At 46.1% G+C, this 26575-nt stretch overlaps 1 protein-coding gene across 2 annotated transcripts in view; it reads right to left on the reverse strand.

Moving 5' to 3' along the window:
- LOC128659710 (gastrula zinc finger protein XlCGF52.1) overlaps positions 1 to 26575 on the reverse strand; it is a 138691-nt gene that overhangs the window by 41858 nt on the left and 70258 nt on the right. The window contains exon 1 of one of the 2 annotated variants that reach the window (XM_053713281.1): positions 15515 to 15539. The exons of the other annotated variant lie outside the window; for it this stretch is intronic. The gene's annotated coding sequence lies outside the window, so the exon portion shown is untranslated. Of the gene's footprint in view, positions 1 to 15514; positions 15540 to 26575 lie in introns of those variants that run through there. 2 annotated transcript variants of the gene reach the window in all.

Genomic DNA, 26575 nt, shown 5'->3' on the forward strand with positions numbered 1-26575 from the left:
GTCCTGCAGCAGGAGGGGACTATAGTACAGCACATATCCCTCTAGCGCTAAACAAATAATACACGTCCTGCAGCAGGAGGGGACTATAGTACAGCACATATACCTCTAGCGCTAAACAAATAATACACGTCCTGCAGCAGGAGGGGACTATAGTACAGCACATATACCTCTAGCGCTAGACAAATGATACACGTCCTGCAGCAGGAGGGACTATAGTACAGCACATATCCCTTTAGCGCTAGACAAATGATACACGTCCTGCAGCAGGAGGGGGCTATAGTACAGCACATATCCCTCTAGCGCTAGACAAATGATACACGTCCTGCAGCAGGAGGGGACTATAGTACAGCACATATCCCTCTAGCGCTAGACAAATGATACACGTCCTGCAGCAGGAGGGCTATAGTACAGCACATATCCCTCTAGCGCTAGACAAATGATACACGTCCTGCAGCAGGAGGGCTATAGTACAGCACATATCCCTCTAGTGCTTGAGAAATGATACACGTCCTGCAGCAGGAGGGGACTATAGTACAGCACATATCCCTCTAGCGCTTGAGAAATGATACACGTCCAGCAGCAGGAGGGGGCTATAGTATAGCACATATCCCTCTAGCGCTTGAGAAATGATACACGTCCTGCAGCAGGAGGGGGCTATAGTACAGCACATATCCCTCTAGCGCTAGAGAAATGATACACGTCCTGCAGCAGGAGGGGCTATAGTACAGAACATATCCCTCTAGCGCTAGACAAATGATACACGTCCTGCAGCAGGAGGGGCTATAGTACAGAACATATCCCTCTAGCGCTAGACAAATGATACACGTCCTGCAGCAGGAGGGGGCTATAGTACAGCATATATCCCTCTAGCGCTAGACAAATGATACACGTCCTGCAGCAGGAGGGGACTATAGTACAGCACATATCCCTCTAGCGCTAGACAAATGATACACGTCCTGCAGCAGGAGGGCTATAGTACAGCACATATCCCTCTAGCGCTAGACAAATGATACACGTCCTGCAGCAGGAGGGGACTATAGTACAGCACATATCCCTCTAGCGCTAGACAAATGATACACGTCCTGCAGCAGGAGGGGACTATAGTACAGCACATATCCCTCTAGCGCTAAACAAATAATACACGTCCTGCAGCAGGAGGGGACTATAGTACAGCACATATACCTCTAGCGCTAAACAAATAATACACGTCCTGCAGCAGGAGGGGACTATAGTACAGCACATATACCTCTAGCGCTAGACAAATGATACACGTCCTGCAGCAGGAGGGACTATAGTACAGCACATATCCCTTTAGCGCTAGACAAATGATACACGTCCTGCAGCAGGAGGGGGCTATAGTACAGCACATATCCCTCTAGCGCTAGACAAATGATACACGTCCTGCAGCAGGAGGGGACTATAGTACAGCACATATCCCTCTAGCGCTAGACAAATGATACACGTCCTGCAGCAGGAGGGCTATAGTACAGCACATATCCCTCTAGCGCTAGACAAATGATACACGTCCTGCAGCAGGAGGGCTATAGTACAGCACATATCCCTCTAGTGCTTGAGAAATGATACACGTCCTGCAGCAGGAGGGGACTATAGTACAGCACATATCCCTCTAGCGCTTGAGAAATGATACACGTCCAGCAGCAGGAGGGGGCTATAGTATAGCACATATCCCTCTAGCGCTTGAGAAATGATACACGTCCTGCAGCAGGAGGGGGCTATAGTACAGCACATATCCCTCTAGCGCTAGAGAAATGATACACGTCCAGCAGCAGGAGGGGACTATAGTACAGCACATATCCCTCTAGTGCTAGAGAAATGATACACGTCCAGCAGCAGGAGGGGGCTATAGTACAGCACATATCCCTCTAGCGCTAGACAAATGATACACGTCCTGCCGCAGGAGGGGACTATAGTACAGCACATATCCCTCTAGCGCTAGACAAATGATACACGTCCTGCAGCAGGAGGGGGCTATAGTACAGCACATATCCCTCTAGCGCTAGACAAATGATACACGTCCTGCAGCAGGAGGGGGCTATAGTACAGCACATATCCCTCTAGGGCTAGACAAATGATACACGTCCTGCAGCAGGAGGGCTATAGTACAGAACATATCCCTCTAGCGCTAGACAAATGATACACGTCCTGCAGCAGGAGGGGACTATAGTACAGCACATATCCCTCTAGCGCTAGACAAATGATACACGTCCTGCAGCAGGAAGGGGCTATAGTACAGCACATATCCCTCTAGCGCTTGAGTAATGATACACGTCCTGCAGCAGGAGGGCTCTATAGTACAGCACATATCCCTCTAGTGCTTGAGTAATGATACACGTCCTGCAGCAGGAGGGCACTATAGTACAGCACATATCCCTCTAGCGCTTGAGTAATGATACACATCCTGCAGCAGGAGGGCATTATAGTACAGCACATATCCCTCTAGCGCTTGAGTAATGATACACGTCCTTCAGCAGGAGGGGGCTATAGTACAGCACATATCCCTCTAGCGCTTGAGAAGTGATACACGTCTTGCAGCGGGAAGGGGCTATAGTACAGCACATATCCCTCTAGCGCTTGAGAAATGATACACGTCCTGCAGCAGGAGGGGGCTATAGTACAGCACATATTCCTCTAGCGCTAGACAAATGATACACGTCCTGCAGCAGGAGGGGACTATAGTACAGCACATATCCCTCTAGCGCTAAACAAATAATACACGTCCTGCAGCAGGAGGGGACTATAGTACAGCACATATACCTCTAGCGCTAGACAAATGATACACGTCCTGCAGCAGGAGGGGGTTATAGTACAGCACATATCCCTCTAGCGCTTGAGAAATGATACACGTCCTACAGCAGGAAGGGGGATATAGTATAGCACATATCCCTCTAGCGCTTGAGAAATTATACACGTTCTGCAGCAGAAGGGCTCTATAGTACAGCACATATCCCTCTAGCGCTTGAGTAATGATACACATCCTGCAGCAGGAGGGGGCTATAGTACAGCACATATCCCTCTAGCGCTAGACAAATGATACACGTCCTTCAGCAGGAGGGGGCTATAGTACAGCACATATCCCTCTAGCGCTTGAGAAGTGATACACGTCCTGCAGCGGGAAGGGGCTATAGTACAGCACATATCCCTCTAGCGCTTGAGAAATGATACACGTCCTGCAGCAGGAGGGGCTATAGTACAGCACATATCCCTCTAGCGCTAGACAAATGATACACGTCCTGCAGCAGGAGGGGCTATAGTACAGCACATATTCCTCTAGCGCTTGAGAAATGATACACGTCCTGCAGCAGGAGGGGGCTATAGTACAGCATATATCCCTCTAGCGCTTGAGAAATGATACACGTCCTGCAGCAGGAGGGGGCTATAGTACAGCACATATCCCTCTAGCGCTTGAGAAATGATACACGTCCTGCAGCAGGAGGGGGCTATAGTACAGCATATATCCCTCTAGCGCTTGAGAAATGATACACGTCCTGCAGCAGGAGGGGACTATAGTACAGCACATATCCCTCTAGGGCTAGACAAATGATACACGTCCTGTAGCAGAAGGGGACTATAGTACAGCACATATCCCTCTAGCGCTAGACAAATGATACACGTCCTGCAGCAGGAGGGGACTATAGTACAGCACATATCCCTCTAGCGCTTGAGAAATGAGACACGTCCTGCAGCAGGAGGGGGTTATAGTACAGCACATATCCCTCTAGCGCTTGAGAAATGATACACGTCCTGCAGCAGGAGGGGACTATAGTACAGCACATATCCCTCTAGCGCTGGAGAAATGATACACGTCCAGCAGCAGGAGGGGGCTATAGTACAGCACATATCCCTCTAGCGCTAGACAGATGATACACGTCCTGCAGCAGGAGGGGACTATAGTACAGCACATATCCCTCTAGTGCTAGACAAATGATACACGTCCTGCAGCAGGAGGGGCTATAGTACAGCACATATCCCTCTAGCGCTGGACAAATGATACACGTCCTGCAGCAGGAGGGGGCTATAGTACAGAACATATCCCTCTAGCGCTTGAGTAATTATACACGTCCTGCAGCAGGAGGGGGTTATAGTACAGCACATATCCCTCTAGCGCTAGACAAATGATACACATCCTGCAGCAGGAAGGGGCTATAGTACAGCACATATTCCATATACTCTTTACTTGATGAAGGATGAGACATTTGTATGAGAGAGAGGAATTGCCTTTTTTGATAGGACGATCAAATACACACTTGCAAACCTCTCCACTGTCCCTATTAGAGAAGTTACTAATTCTGATCTCTGTCCTACGGTCTGTCTGACACATCACCCAACATTTGTAGCTGAAAATGAGGGACACAGGAGGTTGATAGGAGCCGTCACCATTTTCTGGGTGGAATCATGTTGGGAGGGGAGGGATCATAGGTGGTTACTGGGCGTTTGTTTGGTCTGTGGGTGTGTAAGGGTAGTTTGTGGGTGTCTCTGGGTGTTACATGGGTGGAAAGAAGGGAAATTCTTTAAAGAGGGGAATATGGCTGTCTCAGAGGGACAGAGCTCAAAATCAGGGATAGTTGGGAGGTCTGCGAGTCTGAGATAGACATAAATCCCTATTTGCAGAATTCCCCTTAGACCCACCCACAGACCACCAGAACCACCCATAGACCACACAGACTATGATGTATGATGGCAATTTGCATGTACTTGTCAGGGTGCCAAGAATCAGACTGAGACGAGAAGTGCAAAAATAATCACACCTTTATTAATAGCAAAAAATAATAAAAAGTCCACAAGTCAAATAACAAGCCAGGAGTCAAAACCAGAGGTGGTAGTCAGACGAGCCGAGTCAGGAGCCAAAGCGAATAGTCAGACGAGCCGGAATCAGCAACAAAAAAAAACAGCAGAGTCAGGAACAAGCCAGGGATCAGGAACCAGGAAGGATGTCAGGCAGCCAGGTAATACACAGGAACTCTCACAAACAGGTCTGAGACAACGCAAAGGCAAAGCATACTGAACAGAGGCCCTTTAAATAATAAGTGATGACATCATAATTCTGAGACTGCATCCTGTCTCACATGGATGATGCACACCAGTCCAGCCATAAAAGGAAGTGCAGGAAATGAGCAGCATCCCCCACAATGCACCATAGTCAGGAAGAGGGGTGAGTAAAATGGCTGCCAGCAGCACATGGCAAACAAAACAGGGAAAAAAACCCGATAGTACCCTCCCCTCAATGACCCCTCCCCCGCGGGAGGACAAAAGGCTTATTGGGGAAAAGGGCATGGAAGGCACAGAGGAGGGCGGGAGCATGAACATCAGAGGAGGGAACCCAAGAACGCTCCTCCGGACCGTAGCCCCTCCAGTGAACCAAATACTGTACACGGCCCCTGGACATACGAGAGTCAATAATGCTGCTGACCTCATACTCCTCATGGTTGTCAACAAAGATAGGACGGGGACGAGGCAGCACAGTGGTAAACCGATTACAAACCAATGGTTTCAAGAGGGAGACATGAAAAACATTGGAGATGCACATAGCAGGAGCAAGGTCAAGAGCGTAGGCCACAGGATTAACCCGTCGCAGTATTCGAAAAGGACCAACATAACGGGGAGCCAATTTATTGGAAGGCACACAAAGGTTCAAGTTGCGGGAGGACAGCCAAACTCTCTCACCAACCTGGTAGGAAGGCACGGGCAGACGCCTACGATCAGCCTGGAACTTTTGGCGCTGCATAGGTCGATGAGGGCAATCCTGAATCTGCACCCACGTGGTACGGAGTTTCCGGAGATGCTCCTCCAAAGCCATGAATGAATCGGGCAACAAGGATGGTGGAAACCTATAATTCGCCATGAACGGGGATAACTTGGAGGAAACATTAATAGCACTATTACGAGCAAACTCTGCCCAAGGTAACAGTTCAGACCAATTATTGTGGTGATCTGAGACATAGCAACGGAGGAACTGTTCCAGAGCTTGATTAGACCGTTCCGCAGCCCCAGTGGATTGAGGGTGATATGCCGAGGAGAAGGAAAGCTGGATCCCCATTTGAGCACAAAAGGAACGCCAAATCTGGAGACAAACTGGCTACCCCGGTCCAACACTATCTCCTTGGGTAACCCATGTAAACGGAAGGCCTCCCGGGCAAAAATTGAAGCAAGCTCCTGAGCGGTAGGCAGCTTCATCAAGGGAATGCAATGTGACATTTTACAAAAACGGTCACCCACCATAAGGATAACAGTATTGCCATTGGAAACAGGGAGCTCAACAATGAAGTCCATGGAAAGATGTGTCCAAGGACGCTCACCATTAGCAATAGGTTGAAGAAGACCCACAGGAAGATGTCGAGGAGTCTTATTCTGTGCACAAACTGAGCAGGAGGCAACATACGCAGCAACATCAGAACGAAGACCTGGCCACCAGAATTGTCGAGTGACAGACCAAATCATTTGGTTCTTGCCTGGGTGACCTGCGGTTTTAGGATAGTGGTAAGTGTGCAAAAGTTTAGTTCGAAGATTCTCAGGAACAAAACACTTACCACTAGGTTTCTCAGGAGGTGCATTGGTTTCTGCAGCCAGGATCTCCTCCCCCAAGGGAGAAGTCAAATTAGTATGTATGGTAGCCAAAATATGGTCAGGAGGTATAACAGGAGTAGGTACAGACTCCTCCTTGGACAGAGGCGAAAATTGTCGCGAGAGGGCATCAGCCCTAACATTCTTACTACCAGGCAGGTAGGAGACCACTTAATTAAAACAAGACAAAAATAGAGCCCATCTGGCCTGTCGGGGCAACAAACGTTTTGCTTCAGATAGATAAGTTACATTCTTGTGGTCAGTAAGAATGAGCACTGGCACGCTAGTACCCTCGAGAAGATGCCTCCATTCCTTGAGTGCCAAAATTATGGCCAGTAATTCCCCGTCGCCAATTTCATAATTGCACTCCGCTGGAGACAATTTCTTAGAGAAGAAACCACACGGATGCAAGTAACCATCAGGCGTAGGACGTTGAGACAAGAGGGCACTTACTCCAGTCTCAGACGCATCGACCTCAAGAACGAAAGGCAGGACAGGGTTAGGATGAGCCAGAACTGGAGCTGCAGCAAAGGCAGTCTTAAGACTATCACAGGACTTAATGGCAGTAGGTGACAATGGAGTTGATCATTCTCTTTACGGGTCATGTCTGTGATAGGTTTGACCAAGGAAGAAAAGTTTTTAATAAACTTTCTATAGTAATTGGCGAACCCCAAAAAATGTTGAATAGACCGAAGACCAACTGGGCGAGGTCACTGCAGAACTGCAGATAACTTTTCAGGATCCATGGAGAACCCTGCAACGGAGATAACATAACCTAGGAAGGTTACTTGAGTCTGATGGAACTCACATTTCTCGAGTTTACAAAACAGGCCGTTCTCACGTACTCTCTGAAGAACCCATGTAACATCAGAACGATGAGCCGCAAGTGTGGGTGAGTGTATGAGAATGTCGTCTAAGTGCACCACAACACACTGTTGCAACATCTCGTAGGACATAATTAATAAATTCCTGAAAAACAGCAGGAGCATTACATAGGCCAAAGGGCATTACAAGATACTCATAATGCCCGCTCCTGGTGTTAAATGCTGTTTTCCATTCGTGGCCCTCCTTAAACCTAACGAGATTGTACGCTCCTCTCAAATCAAGTTTAGTAAAGACCGTAGCTCCCTTGATGCGGTCAAAGAGTTCCGTAATGAGCGGATTAGGGTAAGCATTCTTAATGGTAAGACGATTAAGACCCCTATAATCGATGAATGATCTTAACTCGCCACCCTTTTTCTTCACAAAGAAGAAGCCAGCCCCTGCAGGAGAGCAGATTTGCGGATGATCCCCCGCAACAGAGCATCTGCAACATACTCCTCCATAGCACAATTCTCTGCAACAGACAGAGGGTACACCCGGCCCGAGGAGGAATGGCTCCGGGTTGCAGGTCTATGACACAATCGTAAGACCAGTGAGGAGGCAACGTACCGGCACACACCTTGTCAAAAACGTCTAGGAACTCTCGGTACTCCTCTGGCAATTGAGATACCGAAGAAGTGCACAAGACTTTAACTGGTTTCCGAAGACAAGTGGAAATACATTGCGGGGACCACGACAAAATTTCGGACCTGCGCCAGTCGAGACTGGGATTGTGCTTTTGGAGCCAGGGATAACCCAGAACAACCAGAAAATGCGGAAAGTTTATCACCTGGAACTGGAGGGTTTCAAAATGGAGAGCCCCAACAGCCATGGACAACGGAGCAGTTTCGTGAGTAACGAGTGCGGGCTGAAGGGGCCTGCCATCAATGGCCTCAATAGCAAGCGGAACGGACAAAGGCAAAACAGGAATGGAGTGCTTTGATACAAAAGCACTGTCAATTAAATAGCCCGCAGCACCGGAGTCAACAAGAGCCTGAATGACTATGGAGGAGTCCACCCAGGAAAGGACAACCGTGACCAAAGGTTTCTCCTTAAGCGGTTCCGGGGACAAAGGAAAAACTAACCAAGGTCTGCCCCCGACAGGACCTTAGGTGTGAGCGTTTCCCGGTCGTGTAGGACAAGACTTCCAAAGGTGGCCCTGTAACCCCCAATAGAGGCAGAGCCCCTCCCTCCTCCTAAAGGCCCTCTCCGCCGTGGAGAGACCCGTGAATCCCAACTGCATCGGCTCAGCAGTACCTGGTGACTCGGGACCAGGAGGAAAGGGAGGCATGGGTGGGAACGAACACGTAGGAGACAATGAAACAGGAGGCTTCTGCAAGCGCTCCTTGAAAGAGGGCCTCTCTTTGAGTCTGATGTCAATTAGGATCAAAAAAGACACCAATGCCTCGAGATCCTCTGGTAAATTTCTGGCAGCAACTTCGTCTTTAATCGCATCAGAGAGCCCATGAAAGAAGGCAGCAACAAGGGCTTCATTGTTCAAACCTACCTCTGCGGCAAGCGCACGGAACTCAATAGCATACTGAACAACAGATCTTGTACCTTGCTGAATGGACATGAGTCGTTTAGCAGCAGAGGAGGAGCGAGCCGGATCAAATACCCTTCGAAAGGAGGCCACAAATTCAGGGTAATTTGAAATCACAGGTTTATTTGTCTCCCACAAGGGATTAGCCAAGGTAAGAGCTGTGTCAGAGAGTAATGAGATGAGAAATCCCACCTTAGCTCTGTCAGAGGGAAACGCCTGAGGTAACATCTCAAAGTAAATGCCCACCTGGTTCAAAAACCCTCTGCACTCCATATCGCTGAGGTAGAGGTGCAGAACCGGACATGCTCCTGGTAGGCATAGGTGCAGCAGCGGAAACAGGAGCAGCCATAACTTGCGGGACACTTTGGTCCAAATGTGCAGTGCAAGTCAGCAGGGTTTGCAGGGCTAGTACAAATTGATCCAAGCGGTGATCCTGTACATGCATCCTGGAAATGATGGCAGGTAAAGGTGGATTATTAGCACCATCAGGATTCATGGCCTTTGCCTAATGTCAGGGTGCCAAGAATCAGACTGAGACGAGAAGTGCAAAAATAATCACACCTTTATTAATAGCAAAAAATAATAAAAAGTCTGCAAGTCAAATAACAAGCCAGGAGTCAAAACCAGAGCTGGTAGTCAGACGAGCCGAGTCAGGAGCCAAAGCGAATAGTCAGACGAGCCGGAATCAGTAACAAGGAAAAACAGCAGAGTCAGGAACAAGCCAGGGATCAGGAACCAGGAAGGACGTCAGGCAGCCAGGTAATACACAGGAACTCTCACAAACAGGTCTGAGACAACGCAAAGACAAAGCATACTGAACAGAGGCCCTTTAAATAATAAGTGATGACATCACAATTCTGAGACTGCATCCTGTCTCAAATGGATGATGCACACCAGTCTGGCGATAAAAGGAAGTGCAGGAAATGAGCAGCATCCCCCACAATGCACCATAGTCAGGAAGAGAGGTGAGTAAAATGGCTGCCAGCAGCACATGGCAAACAAAACAGGGAAAAAACCCTGACAGTACTCCAGAATGTTATAAAGAGAGTGCCTCTTTGCCATGAAAATGAACTTAATCCCCCCAAAAAACATTTCCACTGCATTTCAGCCCTGCCACAAAAGGACCAGCTAACATCATGTCAGTTATTCTCTCATTAACACAGGTGTCAGTGTTGACGAGGACATGGCTGGAGACCACTCTGTCATGCTGATTGAGTTAGAATAACAGACTGGAAGCTTTTAAAGGAGGGTGGTCCTTGAAATTATTGTTCTTCCTCTGTTAACCATGGTTACCTGCAAGGAAACACGTGCAGTCATCATTGCTTTGCACAAAAAGGGATACACAGGCAAGGATATTGCTGCTAAGATTGCACCAAAATCAACCATTGATCGGATCTTAAAAAACTTCAAGGAGAGAGGTTCAGTTGTTGTGAAGAAGGCTTCAGGGTGCCCAAGAAAGTCCAGCAAGTGCCAGGACCGTCTCCTAAAGTTGATTCAGCTGCAGGATGGGTATACCACCAATGCAGAGCTTGCTCAGGAATGGCAGCAAGCAGGCGTGAGTGCATCTGCACATACAGTGAGGCGAACACTTTTGCAGGATGGCCTGGTGTCAAGAAGGGCAGCAAAGAAGCCACTTCTCTCCAGGAAAAACACCAGGGACAGACTGAGATTCTGTAAACGGTACAGGGATTGGACTGCTGAGGACTGGGGTAAAGTAATTTTCTTTCATGAATCCCCTTTCAGATTTTTTGGGGCATCTGGAAAAAACCTTGTTCAGAGAAGAAAAGGTGAGCGCTACCATCAGTCCTGTGTCATGCCAAGAGTAAAGCAACCTGAGACCATTCATGTGTGGGGTTTCTTCTCAGCCAAGGAAGGGGGCTCACTCAAAATTGTGCCCAAGAATACAGCCATGAATAAAAAAATAGTACAAAAACATCCTCCAAAAGCAACTTCTCCCAACCATCCAAGAACAGTTTAATGACGAACAATGGCTTTTCCAGCATGATGGAGCACCTTCCCATAAGGCAAAAGTGATAATTAAGTGGTTTAATGAACAAAACATCAACATTTTTGGTCCATGGCCAGGAAACCCCCCAGACCTTAATCCCATTGAGAACTTCTGGTCAATCTTTAAGAGGTGGGTGAACTAACACCCCCCCCCCCAAATTCTGACAAACTCCAAGCATTGACTATGTAAGAATGGGCTGCCATCAGTCAGGGTGTGGCCCAGACGTTGATTGACAGCTCGCCAGGGCGAATTGCAGAGGTCTTGAAAAAAGGAAGGGTCAACACTGCAAATATTGACTCTGCATAAACAAAGGAATAGTCTAGTCATAATAAAACTTTCATGATTCGGATAAAGCAGCAATATTAAGCAACTTTCTAATTTACTCCTATTATCAATTTTATTTCATTCTCTTTGTATCTTTATTTGAAAAAGCAAGAATGTAAGCATAGGAGCAGGCCATTTGTATTTAGCACCTGGGTAGCACTTTCTGATTGGTGTCTAAATGTAGCCACCAATCAACAAGCACAACCAGGTGCTGAACCAAAAATGGGCCGGCACCTAAGCTTACATTCAAATTAGTGATGCACCGAAATGGAAATTCTGGACCGAAACCGAATCCGAAAATCCGGGATGCACTTGGCCGAAAACCGAAACTGATACCGAAAATGTATTTTTTCAAATTATTTTTTTTTAGTTTTTTTTTTTTTTTGCATAATTAGAGCCAATAAAAAAAGCCCACACTTTTGTTGAAAGTAACACACTAAAATTGGACAAAAATATCTTAAAACAATAATATGCTACACAATAATTTTACCAAGAAAAAAAAAAAACAGGCAAAAAATGCCATTTTCGGCCAAAATGTTTCTGCGACCAAAATTTTGGTGCATCCCTACTTAAAACAATTATAAATATCAATATACTGTATTATTCTTCATTTAGTTCTATGTAACAGAATCATATTTAACAGTTTGTTTTTTTTACCAATTATCCAAATAAAGTATAGTCATAGAAAACTCATTATATGCAGAACAGTAAGTCAAGTAATAACCTTAAACAGCAGCTCTAGGCTAGCATCAAATTTGAAACATGCTACACAATAATTTTACTGAAAATAACAGGCAAAAAACCGAAAACCGAAATAGCCAAAAATGCCATTTTCGGCCGAAACTTTCTGCGGCCGAAATTTCGGTGCATCCCTAATTCAAATAAAGATACAGAGAGAACGAAGAAAAATTTGATAATAGGAGTAAATTAGAAAGTTGCTGCACTATCTGAATCATGAAAGTTTAATTTTGACTAGACTGTCCCTTTAAGGTAATATGCGTGTAATTATACTTCAGTACACCATAGGAACATCTGACAAAAAGATCTAAAAACACTGAAGCAGCAGACTTTGTGAAAATTTATATTTGTGTCATTCTCACAACTTTTGGCCAGGACTGTATGTAGGGAATACACACACAGACTTAGGGCCACAAAATATGTTGTGTCCCTAGACCAGGGGCCACCTGGTTGAGTTCTATGAAGTTCAACGCATACACTTACAGATACCACCATACACGGCTAAACCTCAGCATTAAAGGGACCTCGGAACCACAATGCACCTACAACTAGAGAAATAGGTGCACACAGCTGATGTTATGTTTTAGAGTTCCTCTCTACCCCCAGGTTTTACTGATTATCAGCTGATCCTGTGTCACAGAGCATCTAGATGTCACTTAGTAGCACACCCTCTATCTATGTACTTATTGTGGTGCTCATTAGAGCACTTCTGCAAATCATTTTATCACATAACAAAGGGTTAATAAGGAAGCATTCCCCAGTCAGATGGGTCAGTCATTGCCAGGGAGCTACTGAGCGTCGGAATGAAAGTAGCAGAATAAATAAGTAAAATTACACACAGATTTCTCCTATAGACCCAAAAAGAATTGTTCATTCTTATCCTGTAACACATTTATTTTATCCCAAAGGATATTTATTTCCGCCCCTTCCCCTCAGTACAATTAGCGTCTCACAAACCTGTGTTGTTGTCTAGAAATAAACTACTTAACGATTTATATTGTAACTGTCAAACCTTATTCAAAACTGCACATGGATCTGCACAGTGTTTATTAACCCTTCACTAGCACAGAGAGCAGCACAGTATTAACCCTTCACTAGCACAGAGAGCAGCACAGTATTAACCCTTCACTAGCACAGAGAGCAGCACCGTGTGTATTAACCCTTCACTAGCACAGAGAGCAGCACAGTGTGTATTAACCCTTCACTAGCACAGGGAGCAGCACAGTGTGTATTAACCCTTCACTAGTACAGAGAGCTGCACTTTGTATTAACCCCTTCACTAGCACAGAGAGCAGCACAGTGTGTATTAACCCTTCACTAGCATAGAGAGCTGCACAGTGTGTATTAACCCTTCACTAGCACACATAGCAGCACAGTGTGTATTAACCCTTCACTAGCACAGAGAGCTGCACAGTGTGTATTAACCCTTCACTAGTACAGAGAGCTGCACTTTGTATTAACCCCTTCACTAGCACAGAGAGCAGCACAGTGTGTATTAACCCTTCACTAGCACACATAGCAGCACAGTGTGTATTAACCCTTCACTAGCACAGAGAGCTGCACAGTGTGTATTAACCATTCACTAGCACAGAGAGCAGCACAGTGTGTATTAACCCTTCACTAGTACAGAGAGCTGCACTTTGTATTAACCCCTTCACTAGCACAGAGAACAGCACAATGTGTATTAACCCTTCACTAGCACAGAGAGCTGCACAGTGTGTATTAACCCTTCACTAGCACAGAGAGCAGCACAGTGTGTATTAACCCTTCACTAGCACAGAGAGCAGCACAGTGTGTATTAACCCCTTCACTAGCACAGAGAGCAGCACAGTGTGTATTAACCCTTCACTAGCACACATAGCAGCACAGTGTGTATTAAACCCTTCACTAGCACAGAGAGCAGCACAGTATGTATTAACCCTTCACTATCACAGAGAGCTGCACAGTGTGTATTAACCCTTCACTAGCACAGAGAGCTGCACAGTGTATATTAACCCTTCACTAGCACAGAGAGCTGCACAGTGTATATTAACCCTTCACTAGCACAGAGAGCTGCACAGTGTGTATTAACCCTTCACTAGCACAGAGAGCTGCACAGTGTATATTAACCCTTCACTAGCACAGAGAGCAGCACAGTGTGTATTAACCCTTCACTAGCAGAGAGAGCAGCACAGTGTGTATTAACCCTTTAATAGCACAAAGAGCAGCACAGTGTGTATTAACCCTTCACTAGCACAGAGCAGCACAGTGTGTATTAACCCTTCACTAGCACAGAGAGCAGCACAGTGTGTATTAACCCTTCACTAGCACAGTGTATATTAACCCTTCACTAGCACAGAGAGTTGCACAGTGTGTATTAACCCTTCACTAGCACAGAGAGCAGCACAGTGTGTATTAACCCTTCACTAGCACAGAGAGTAGCACAGTGTGTATTAACCCTTCACTAGCACAGAGAGTAGCACAGTGTGTATTAACCCTTCACTAGCACAGAGAGTTGCACAGTGTGTATTAACCCTTCACTAGCACAGAGAGTAGCACAGTGTGTATTAACCCTTCACTAGCACAGAGAGCAGCACAGTGTGTATTAACCCTTCACTAGCACAGAGAGCAGTACAGTGTATTAACCCTTCACTAGCACAGTTTGTATTAACCCTTTGCAAGCACAGAGAACAGAGTGTGTTTTAACCCTTCACTAGCACAGAGAGCAGCACAGTGTGTATTAACCCTTCACTGGCACAGAGAGCAGCACAGTGTGTATTAACCCTTCACTAGCACAGAGAGCTGCACAGTGTGTATTAAACCTTCACTAGCACAGTGTGTATTAACCCTTCACTAGCACAGAGAGCAGCACAGTGTGTATTAACCCTTCACTAGCACAGAGAGCTGCACAGTGTGTATTAACCCTTCACTAGCACAGAGAGCAGCACAGTGTGTATTAACCCCTTCACTAGCACAGAGATCAGCACAGTGTGTTTTAACCCTTCACTAGCACAGAGATCAGCACAGTGTGTATTAACCATTCACTAGCACAGAGAGCAGCACAGTGTGTATTAACCCTTCACTAGCACAGAGAGCTGCACAGTGTGTATTAACCCTTCACTAGCACAGAGAGCAGCACAGTGTTTATTAACCCTTCACTAGCACAGAGAGCAGCACAGTGTTTATTAACCTCTTCTCCAGTACAGGGAACTGCAAAGTGTGCATTAACCTTGTTACTAAGACAGAGAGCAGCACAGTGTATTAACCCTTCACTAACAAAACAAATGGGACATTGTGTATTAACCCCTTTACCTAAATAACATTAATTAAAAGGACAAATATAAACTTTACACACATGGTGAATATGCAAATCAGTAACTGAACACCACATTGCAAAAGAAACATCTAGAATGTCTACAATTTTAAGAAGTTTGGGGAGTTACACAAACTTTATATCACACAATAAACACAGCCTGACTTACCCAGCTGCAGACTGCACAGGAAGTGACATCACTCAGGGAGGTGGAACAAATGTCAGTCAAATACAAAACTACACTTCCCAGAAAACATGCTGCAAAGTCACATGTGAAGCAGTAGCCAATCATAGTTTAATTGCAGCTCATTCTTATAAACTAGATATTGACTTAATTGTTGCTTTAATTTAATTAAAATAAAAACTATATAGTGTATATTAACCCTTTACTATCAGAGAGAAATGTAGTATATATATTAACCCCTTAACAAGCACAGAGAGCAGCACAGTATATATTAACCCCTTAACAAGCACAGAGAGCAGCACAGTGTATATTAACCCTTTACTATCACAGAGAGAAATGTAGTATATATATTAACCCCTTAGCAAGCACAGAGAGCAGCACAGTGTGTATTAACCCTTCACTAGCACAGAGAGCAGCACAGTGTGTATTAACCCTTCAGTAGCACAGAGAGCAGCACAGTGTGTATTAACCCTTCACTAGCACAAAGAGCAGCACAGTGTGTATTAACCCTTCACTAGCACAGAGAGCAGCACAGTGTGTATTAACCCTTCACTAGCACAGAGAGCAGCACAGTGTGTATTAACCCTTCATTAGCACAGAGAGCAGCACAGTGTGTATTAACCCTTCACTAGCACAGAGAGCAGCACAGTGTGTATTAACCCTTCAGTAGCACAGAGAGCAGCACAGTGTGTATTAACCCTTCACTAGCACAGAGAGCAGCACAGTGTGTATTAACCCTTCACTAGCACAGAGAGCAGCACAGTGTGTATTAACCCTTCACTAGCACAGAGAGCAGCACAGTGTGTATTAACCCTTCACTAGCACAGAGAGCAGCACAGTGTGTATTAACCCTTCACTAGCACAGAGAGCAGCACAGTGTGTATTAACCCTTCACTAGCACAGAGAGCAGCACAGTGTGTATTAACCCTTCACTAGCACAGAGAGCAGCACAGTGTGTATTAACCCTTCACTAGCACAGAGAGCAGCACAGTGTGTATTAACCCTTCACTAGCACAGAGAGCAGCACAGTGCGTATTAACCCTTCACTAGCACAGAGAGCAGCACAGTGTGTATTAACCCTTCACTAGCACAGAGAGCAGCACAGTGTGTATTAACCCTTCAGTAGCACAGAGAGCAGCACAGTGTGCATTAACCCTTCACTAGCACAGAGAGTAGCACAGTGTGTATTAACCCTTCACTAGCACAGAGAGCAGCACAATGTGTATTAACCCTTCACTAGCACAGAGATCAGCACAGTGTGTATTAACCCTTCATTAGCACAGAGAGCAGCACAGTGTGTATTAACCCTTAGCTAGCACAGAGCACAGCACAGTGTGTATTAACCCTTCACTAGTACAGAGAGCATCACAGTGTGTATTAACCCTTCACTAGCACAGAGAGCAGTACAGTGTGTATTAACCCTTCACTAGCACAGAGAGCAGTACAGTGTGTATTAACCCTTCACTAGCACAGTGAGCAGCACAGTGTGTATTAACCCTTCACTAGCACAGTGAGCAGCACAGTGTGTATTAACCCTTCACTAGCACAGAGAGCTGCACAGTGTGTATTAACCCTTCACTAGCACAGAGAGCAGCACAGTGTGTATTAACCCTTCACTAGCACAGAGAGCAGCACAGTGTGTATTAACCCTTCACTAGCACAGAGAGCAGCACAGTGTGTATTAACCCTTCACTAGCACAGAGAGCAGCACCGTGTGTATTAACCCTTCACTAGCACAGAGAGCAGCACAGTGTGTATTAACCCTTCACTAGCACACAGAGCAGTGTGCATTAACCCTTCACTAGCACAGAGAGCAGCACAGTGTGTATTAACCCTTCACTAGCACAGAGAGCAGCACAGTGTGTATTAACCCTTCACTAGCACAGAGAGCAGCACAGTGTGTATTAACCCTTCACTAGCACAGAGAGTAGCACAGTGTGTATTAACCCTTCACTAGTACAGAGAGCTGCACAGAGTGTATTAACCCTTCACTAGCACACAGAGCACAGTGTGCATTAACCCTTCACTAGCACAGAGAGCAGCACAGTGTGTATTAACACTTCACTAGCACAGAGAGCAGCACAGTGTGTATTAACCCTTCACTAGCACTGAGAGCAGCACAGTGTGTATTAACTCTTCACTAGCACAGAGAGCAGCACAGTGTGCATTAACCCTTCACTAGCACAGAGAGCAGAACAGTGTGTATTAACCCTTCACTAGCACAGAGAGTAGCACAGTGTGTATTAACCCTTTGCTAGCACAGAGCACAGCACAGTGTGTATTAACCCTTCATTAGCACAGAGAGCAGCATAGTGTGTATTAACCCTTTGCTAGCACAGAGCACAGCACAGTGTGTATTAACCCTTCACTAGCACAGAGAGCAGCACAGTGTGTATTAACCCTTCACTAGCACAGAGAGCAGTACAGTGTGTATTAACCCTTCACTAGCACAGAGAGCAGCACAGTGTGTATTAATCCTTCACTAGCACAGAGCACAGCACAGTGTGTATTAACCCTTCACTAGCACAGAGAGCAGCACAGTGTGTATTAACCCTTCACTAGCACAGAGAGCTGCACAGTGTGTATTAACCCTTCACTAGCACAGAGAGCAGCACAGTGTGTATTAACCCTTCACTAGCACAGAGAGCAGCACAGTGTGTATTAACCCTTCACTAGCACAGAGAGCAGCATAGTGCGTATTAACCCTTCACTAGCACAGAGAGCAGCACAGTGCGTATTAACCCTTCACTAGCACAGAAAGCAGCACAGTGTGTATTAACCCTTCACTAGCACAGAGAGCAGCACAGTGTGTATTAACCCTTCACTAGCACAGAGAGCAGCACAGTGTGTATTAACCCTTCACTAGCACAGAGAGCAGCACAGTGTGTATTAACCCTTCACTAACACAGAGAGCTGCACAGTATGTATTAACCCTTCACTAACACAGAGAGCTGCACAGTGTGTATTAACCCTTCACTAGCACAGAGATAAGCACAGTGTGTATTAACCCTTCACTAGCACAGAGAGCAGCACAGTGTGTATTAACCCTTCACTAGCACAGAGATAAGCACAGTATGTATTAACCCTTCACTAACACAGAGAGCTGCACAGTGTGTATTAACCCTTCACTAGCACAGAGATAAGCACAGTGTGTATTATCCCTTCACTAACACAGAGAGCTGCACAGTGTGTATTAATCCTTCACTAACACAGAGAGCTGCACAGTGTGTATTAACCCTTCACTAGCACAGAGAGCAGCACAGTGTGTATTAACCCTTCACTAGCACAGAGAAAAGCACAGTGTGTATTAATCCTTCACTAGCACAGTGTGTATTAACCCTTCACTAACACAGAGAGCTGCACAGTGTGTATTAACCCTTAACTAGCACAGAGAGCTGCACAGTGTGTATTAACCCTTCACTAACACAGAGAGCTGCACAGTGTGTATTAACCCTTCACTAGCACGGAGAGCTGTAGTGTGTATTAACCCTTCACTAGCACAGAGAGCAGCACAGTGTGTATTAACCCTTCACTGTCACAGAGAGCAGCACAGCGTGTATTTACCCTTCACTGGCACAGAGAGCAGCACAGTGTGTATTAACCCTTCACTAGCACAGAGAGCAGCACAGTGTGTATTAACCCTTCACTAGCACAGAGAGCAGCACAGTGTGCATTAACCCTTCACTAGCACAGAGAGCAGCGCAGTATGCATTAAGCCTTCACTAGCACAGAGAGCTGCACAGTGTGTATTAACCCTTCACTAGCACAGAGAGCAGCACAGTGTGTATTAACCCTTCACTAGCACAGAGAGCAGCACAGTGTGTATTAACCCTTCACTAGCACAGAGAGCAGCACAGTGTGTATTAACCCTTCACTAGCACAGAGAGCAGCACAGTGTGTATTAACCCTTCACTAGCACAGAGAGCTGCACAGTGTGTATTAACCCATCACTAGCACAGAGAGCAGCACAGTGTGCATTAACCCCTTCACTAGCACAGAGAGCAGCACAGTGTGTATTAACCCTTCACTAGCACAGAGAGCAGCACAGTGTGTATTAACCCTTCATTAGCACAGAGAGCAGCACACTGTATATTAACCCTTCACTAGCACAGAGAGCAGCACAGTGTGTATTGACCCTTCACTAGCATATAGAGCAGCACAGTGTGTATTAACCCTTCACTAGCATATAGAGCAGCACAGTGTGTATTAACCCCTTCACTATAACAGAGAAGAACCGTGTGTATTAACCCTTCACTAGCACAGAGAGCAGCACAGTGTGTATTAACCCTTCACTATCACAGAGAGCAGCACAGTGTGTATTAACCCTTCACTAGCACAGAGAGCAGCACAGTGTGTATTAACCCTTCACTAGTACAGAGAGCAGCACAGTGTGTATTAACCCTTCACTAGCACAGAGAGCAGCACAGTGTGTATTAACCCTTCACTAGCACAGATAGTAGCTCAGTGTGTATTAACCCTTCACTAGCACAGAGAGCAGCACAGTGTGTATTAACCCTTCACTAGCACAGAGAGCAGCACAGTGTGTATTAATCCTTCACTAGCACAGAGAGCAGCACAGTGTGTATTAACCCCTTCACTATAACAGAGAAGAACCGTGTGTATTAACCCTTCACTAGCACAGAGAGCAGCACAGTGTGTATTAACTCTTTACTAGCACAGAGAGCAGCACAGTGTGTATTAACCCTTCACTAGCACAGAGAGCAGCACAGTGTGTATTAACCCTTCATTAGCACAGAGAGCTGCACAGTGTGTATTAACCCTTCACTAGCACAGATAGTAACTCAGTGTGTATTAACCCTTCACTAGCACAGAGAGCAGCACAGTGTGTATTAACCCTTCACTAGCACAGAGAGCAGCACAGTGTGTATTAACCCTTCACTAGCACAGAGAGCAGCACAGTGTGCATTAACCCTTCACTAGCACAGAGACCAGCACAATGTGTATTAACCCTTCACTAGCACAGTGTGTATTAACCCTTCACTAGCACAGAGAGCAGCACAGTGTGTATTAACCCCTTCACTAGCACACAAAGCAGCACAGTGTGTATTAACCCTTCACTAGCACAGAGAGCAGCACAGTGTGTATTAACCCTTCACTAGCACAGATAGCAGCACAGTGTGTATTAACCCTTCACTAACACACAGAGCAGCACACTGTATATTAACCCTTCACTAGCACAGAAAGCTGCACACTGTGTATTAACCCTTCACTAGCACAGAGAGCAGCACAGTATGTATTAACCCTTCACTAGCACAGAGAACAGCACACTGTGTATTAACCCTTCACTAGAACAGAGAGCAGCACAGTGTGTATTAACCCTTCATAGAGAGGCACAGAAGGGAGCAGGCACTACTCAGTTGATTAAATATAAAAATGTAAATTTATTGAAAAATCATTAAAACATGATCCCCAGACTGGGGTAGAGACATACAAGACAAGTCCTATGCATTTCACGCCCCTAGTGGCGCTTAATCATAGAATAATTAAGACCAGCTTGGGGGACCTATTTATACACCAAGTAGAAAAAGGTTAACCCCTGCTGAATCAAGACTCAAAAATAAAAAACACAAACATAGTGAAAATTAAAAAAGCAAACAGGTAATAATTAGACTATGATTAAGCACCACTAGGGGGCACAAAACATGTAAGACTTGTCTTGTATGTCTCTACCCCAGTCTGGGGATCATGTTTTAATGATTTTTCAATAAATTTACATTTTTATATTTAACCAACTGAGTAGTGCCTGCTCCCTTCTGTGCCTTTCTATATTACAGAGCCTATATTAGTGTCTGCAGGCAGGAAGTAGGGTCACTAACCTGTTTCTTGTCTTGCAGCTAGAGAGAGATATTACAGAGCCTATATTAGTGTCTGCAGGCAGGAAGTAGGGTCACTAACCTGTTTCTAGTCTGACAGCTAGAGGGAGATGTTACAGAGCCTATATTAGTGACTGCAGGCAGGAAGTAGGGTCACTAACCTGTTCTTGTCTTGCAGCTAGAGGGAGATGTTACAGAGCCTATATTAGTGTCTGCAGGCAGGAAGTAGGGTCACTAACCTGTTCTTGTCTTGCAGCTAGAGGGAGATGTTACAGAGCCTATATTAGTGTCTGCAGGCAGGAAGTAGGGTCACTAACCTGTTCTTGTCTTACAGCTAGAGGGAGATGTTACAGAGCCTATATTGGTGTCTGCAGGCAGGAAGTAGGGTCACTAACCTGTTTCTTGTCTTGCAGCTAGAGGGAGATGTTACAGAACCTATATTAGTGACTGCAGGCAGGAAGTAGGGTCACTAACCTGTTCTTGTCTTGCAGCTAGAGGGAGATGTTACAGAGCCTATATTAGTGACTGCAGGCAGGAAGTAGGGTCACTAACCTGTCCTTGTCTTGCAGCTAGAGGGGGATGTTACAGAGCCTATATTAGTGACTGCAGGTAGGAAGTAGGGTCACTAACCTGTTCTTGTCTTGCAGCTAGAGGGAGATGTTACAGAGCCTATATTAGTGTCTGCAGACAGGAAGTAGGGTCACTAACCTGTTCTTGTCTGACAGCTAGAGGGGGATGTTACAGAGCCTATATTAGTGTCTGCAGGCAGGAAGTAGGGTCACTAACCTGTTTCTTGTCTTGCAGCTAGAGGGAGATGTTACAGAGCCTATATTGGTGTCTGCAGGCAGGAAGTAGGGTCGCTAACCTGTTTCTTGTCTTGCAGCTAGAGGGAGATGTTGCAGAACCTATATTAGTGTCTGCAGGCAGGAAGTAGGGTCACTAACCTGTTCTTGTCTTGCAGCTAGAGGGAGATGTTACAGAGCCTATATTAGTGTCTGCAGGCAGGAAATAGGGTCACTAACCTGTTCTTGTCTTGCAGCTAGAGGGAGATGTTACAGAGCCTATATTAGTGTCTGCAGGCAGGAAATAGGGTCACTAACCTGTTCTTGTCTTGCAGCTAGAGGGAGATGTTACAGAGCCTATATTAGTGTCTGCAGGCAGGAAGTAGGGTCACACACCTGTTTCTTGTCTTGCAGCTAGAGGGAGATGTTACAGAGCCTATATTAGTGTCTGCAGGCAGGAAGTAGGGTCACTAACCTGTTTCTTGTCTTGCAGCTAGAGGGAGATATTACAGAGCCTATATTAGTGTCTGCAGACAGGAAGTAGGGTCACTAACCTGTTCTTGTCTGACAGCTAGAGGGGGATGTTACAGAGCCTATATTAGTGTCTGCAGGCAGGAAGTAGGGTCACTAACCTGTTTCTTGTCTTGCAGCTAGAGGGAGATGTTACAGAGCCTATATTAGTGTCTGCAGGCAGGAAGTAGGGTCACTAACCTGTTCTTGTCTTGCAGCTAGAGGGGGATGTTACAGAGCCTATATTAGTGTCTGCAGGCAGGAAGTAGGGTCACTAACCAGTTCTTGTCTTGCAGCTAGAGGGGGATATTACAGAGTCTATATTAGTGTCTGCATGCAGGAAGTAGGGTCACTAACCTGTTCTTGTCTTGCAGCTAGAGGGGGATGTTACAGAGCCTATATTAGTGTCTGCAGGTAGGAAGTAGGGTCACTAACCTGTTCTTGTCTTGCAGCTAGAGGGAGATGTTACAGAGCCTATATTAGTGACTGCAGGCAGGAAGTAGGGCCACTAACCTGTTTCTTGTCTTACAGCTAGAGGGAGATGTTACAGAGCCTATATTAGTGTCTGCAGGCAGGAAGTAGGGTCACTAACCTGTTCTTGTCTTGCAGCTAGAGGGAGATGTTAGAGAGCCTATATTAGTGACTGCAGGCAGGAAGTAGGGTCACTAACCTGTTTCTTATCTTACAGCTAGAGGGAGATGTTACAGAGCCTATATTAGTGTCTGCAGGCAGGAAGTAGGGTCACTAACCTGTTCTTCTCTTGCAGCTAGAGGGAGATGTTGCAGAGCCTATATTAGTGTCTGCAGGCAGAATGGTCAGCCCTGGAAGCACGCACAGCTGTGCTGGAGAGGCTCTTGACCTACTTCCTGCCTCTTGTCTTGCAGCTAGAGGGAGATGTTAAAGAGCCTATATTAGTGTCTGCAGGCAGGAAGTAGGGTCACTAACCTGTTCTTGTCTTGCAGCTAGAGGGAGATGTTGCGGAGCCTATATTAGTGACTGCAGGCAGGAAGTCGGGTCACTAACCTGTTCTTCTCTTGCAGCTAGAGGGAGATGTTGCAGAGCCTATATTAGTGTCTGCAGGCAGGAAGTAGGGTCACTAACCTGTTCTTGTCTTGCAGCTAGAGGGAGATGTTGCAGAGCCTATATTAGTGTCTGCAGGCAGGAAGAAGGGTCACTAACCTGTTCTTGTCTTGCAGCTAGAGGGAGATGTTACAGAGCCTATATTAGTGACTGCAGGCAGGAAGTAGGGTCACTAACCTGTTCTTGTCTTGCAGCTAGAGGGAGATGTTGCAGAGCCTATATTAGTGTCTGCAGGCAGGAAGTAGGGTCACTAACCTGTTCTTGTCTTGCAGCTAGAGGGAGATGTTACAGAGCCTATATTAGTGTCTGCAGGCAGGACGTAGGGTCACTAACCTGTTCTTGTCTTGCAGCTAGAGGGAGATGTTACAGAGCCTATATTAGTGTCTGCAGGTAGGAAGTAGGGTCACTAACCTGTTCTTGTCTGAGAGCTAGAGGGAGATGTTACAGAGCCTATATTAGTGTCTGCAGGCAGGAAGTAGGGTCACTAACCTGTTCTTGTCTTGCAGCTAGAGGGGGATGTTACAGAGCCTATATTAGTGACTGCAGGCAGGAAGTAGGGTCACTAACCTGTTCTTGTCTTGCAGCTAGAGGGAGATGTTACAGAGCCTATATTAGTGTCTGCAGGTAGGAAGTAGGGTCACTAACCTGTTTCTTGTCTTGCAGCTAGAGGGAGATGTTGCAGAGCCTATATTAGTGTCTGCAGGCAGGAAGTAGGGTCACTAACCTGTTCTTGTCTTGCAGCTAGAGGGAGATGTTAGAGAGCCTATATTAGTGACTGCAGGCAGGAAGTAGGGTCACTAACCTGTTTCTTATCTTACAGCTAGAGGGAGATGTTACAGAGCCTATATTAGTGTCTGCAGGCAGGAAGTAGGGTCACTAACCTGTTCTTCTCTTGCAGCTAGAGGGAGATGTTGCAGAGCCTATATTAGTGTCTGCAGGCAGAATGGTCAGCCCTGGAAGCACGCACAGCTGTGCTGGAGAGGCTCTTGACCTACTTCCTGCCTCTTGTCTTGCAGCTAGAGGGAGATGTTACAGAGCCTATATTAGTGTCTGCAGGCAGGAAGTAGGGTCACTAACCTGTTCTTGTCTTGCAGCTAGAGGGAGATGTTGCGGAGCCTATATTAGTGACTGCAGGCAGGAAGTAGGGTCACTAACCTGTTCTTCTCTTGCAGCTAGAGGGAGATGTTGCAGAGCCTATATTAGTGTCTGCAGGCAGGAAGTAGGGTCACTAACCTGTTCTTGTCTTGCAGCTAGAGAGAGATGTTACAGAGCCTATATTAGTGTCTGCAGGCAGGAAGTAGGGTCACTAACCTGTTCTTGTCTTGCAGCTAGAGGGAGATGTTGCAGAGCCTATATTAGTGTCTGCAGGCAGGAAGTAGGGTCACTAACCTGTTCTTGTCTTGCAGCTAGAGGGAGATGTTGCAGAGCCTATATTAGTGTCTGCAGGCAGGAAGTAGGGTCACTAACCTGTTCTTGTCTTGCAGCTAGAGGGAGATGTTACAGAGCCTATATTAGTGTCTGCAGGCAGGAAGTAGGGTCACTAACCTGTTCTTGTCTTGCAGCTAGAGAGAGATGTTACAGAGCCTATATTAGTGTCTGCAGGCAGGAAGTAGGGTCACTAACCTGTTCTTGTCTTGCAGCTAGAGGGAGATGTTGCAGAGCCTATATTAGTGTCTGCAGGCAGGAAGAAGGGTCACTAACCTGTTCTTGTCTTGCAGCTAGAGGGAGATGTTACAGAGCCTATATTAGTGACTGCAGGCAGGAAGTAGGGTCACTAACCTGTTCTTGTCTTGCAGCTAGAGGGAGATGTTGCAGAGCCTATATTAGTGTCTGCAGGCAGGAAGTAGGGTCACTAACCTGTTCTTGTCTTGCAGCTAGAGGGAGATGTTACAGAGCCTATATTAGTGTCTGCAGGCAGGACGTAGGGTCACTAACCTGTTCTTGTCTTGCAGCTAGAGGGAGATGTTACAGAGCCTATATTAGTGTCTGCAGGTAGGAAGTAGGGTCACTAACCTGTTCTTGTCTGACAGCTAGAGGGAGATGTTACAGAGCCTATATTAGTGTCTGCAGGCAGGAAGTAGGGTCACTAACCTGTTTTTCTCTTGCAGCTAGAGGGAGATGTTACAGAGCCTATATTAGTGTCTGCAGGCAGGAAGTAGGGTCACTAACCTGTTCTTGTCTTGCAGCTAGAGGGGGATGTTACAGAGCCTATATTAGTGACTGCAGGCAGGAAGTAGGGTCACTAACCTGTTCTTGTCTTGCAGCTAGAGGGAGATGTTACAGAGCCTATATTAGTGTCTGCAGGTAGGAAGTAGGGTCACTAACCTGTTTCTTGTCTTGCAGCTAGAGGGAGATGTTGCAGAGCCTATATTAGTGTCTGCAGGCAGGAAGTAGGGTCACTAATTTGTTCTTGTCTTGCAGCTAGAGGGAGATGTTGCAGAACCTATATTAGTGTCTGCAGGCAGGAAGTAGGGTCACTAACCTGTTCTTGTCTTGCAGCTAGAGGGGGATGTTACAGAGCCTATATTAGTGACTGCAGGCAGGAAGTAGGGTCACTAACCTGTCCTTGTCTTGCAGCTAGAGGGAGATGTTGCAGAGCCTATATTAGTGTCTGCAGGCAGGAAGTAGGGTCACTAACCTGTTCTTGTCTTGCAGCTAGAGGGAGATGTTACAGAGCCTATATTAGTGTCTGCAGGCAGGAAGTAGGGTCACTAACCTGTTCTTGTCTGACAGCTAGAGGGAGATGTTACAGAGCCTATATTACTGTCTGCAGGCAGGAAGTAGGGTCACTAACCTGTTTCTTGTCTTGCAGCTAGAGGGAGATGTTACAGAGCCTATAT

The sequence above is a fragment of the Bombina bombina genome, chromosome 5 (assembly GCF_027579735.1).
Source record: "Bombina bombina isolate aBomBom1 chromosome 5, aBomBom1.pri, whole genome shotgun sequence".
NCBI classification, from domain to species: Eukaryota; Metazoa; Chordata; class Amphibia; order Anura; family Bombinatoridae; genus Bombina; species Bombina bombina.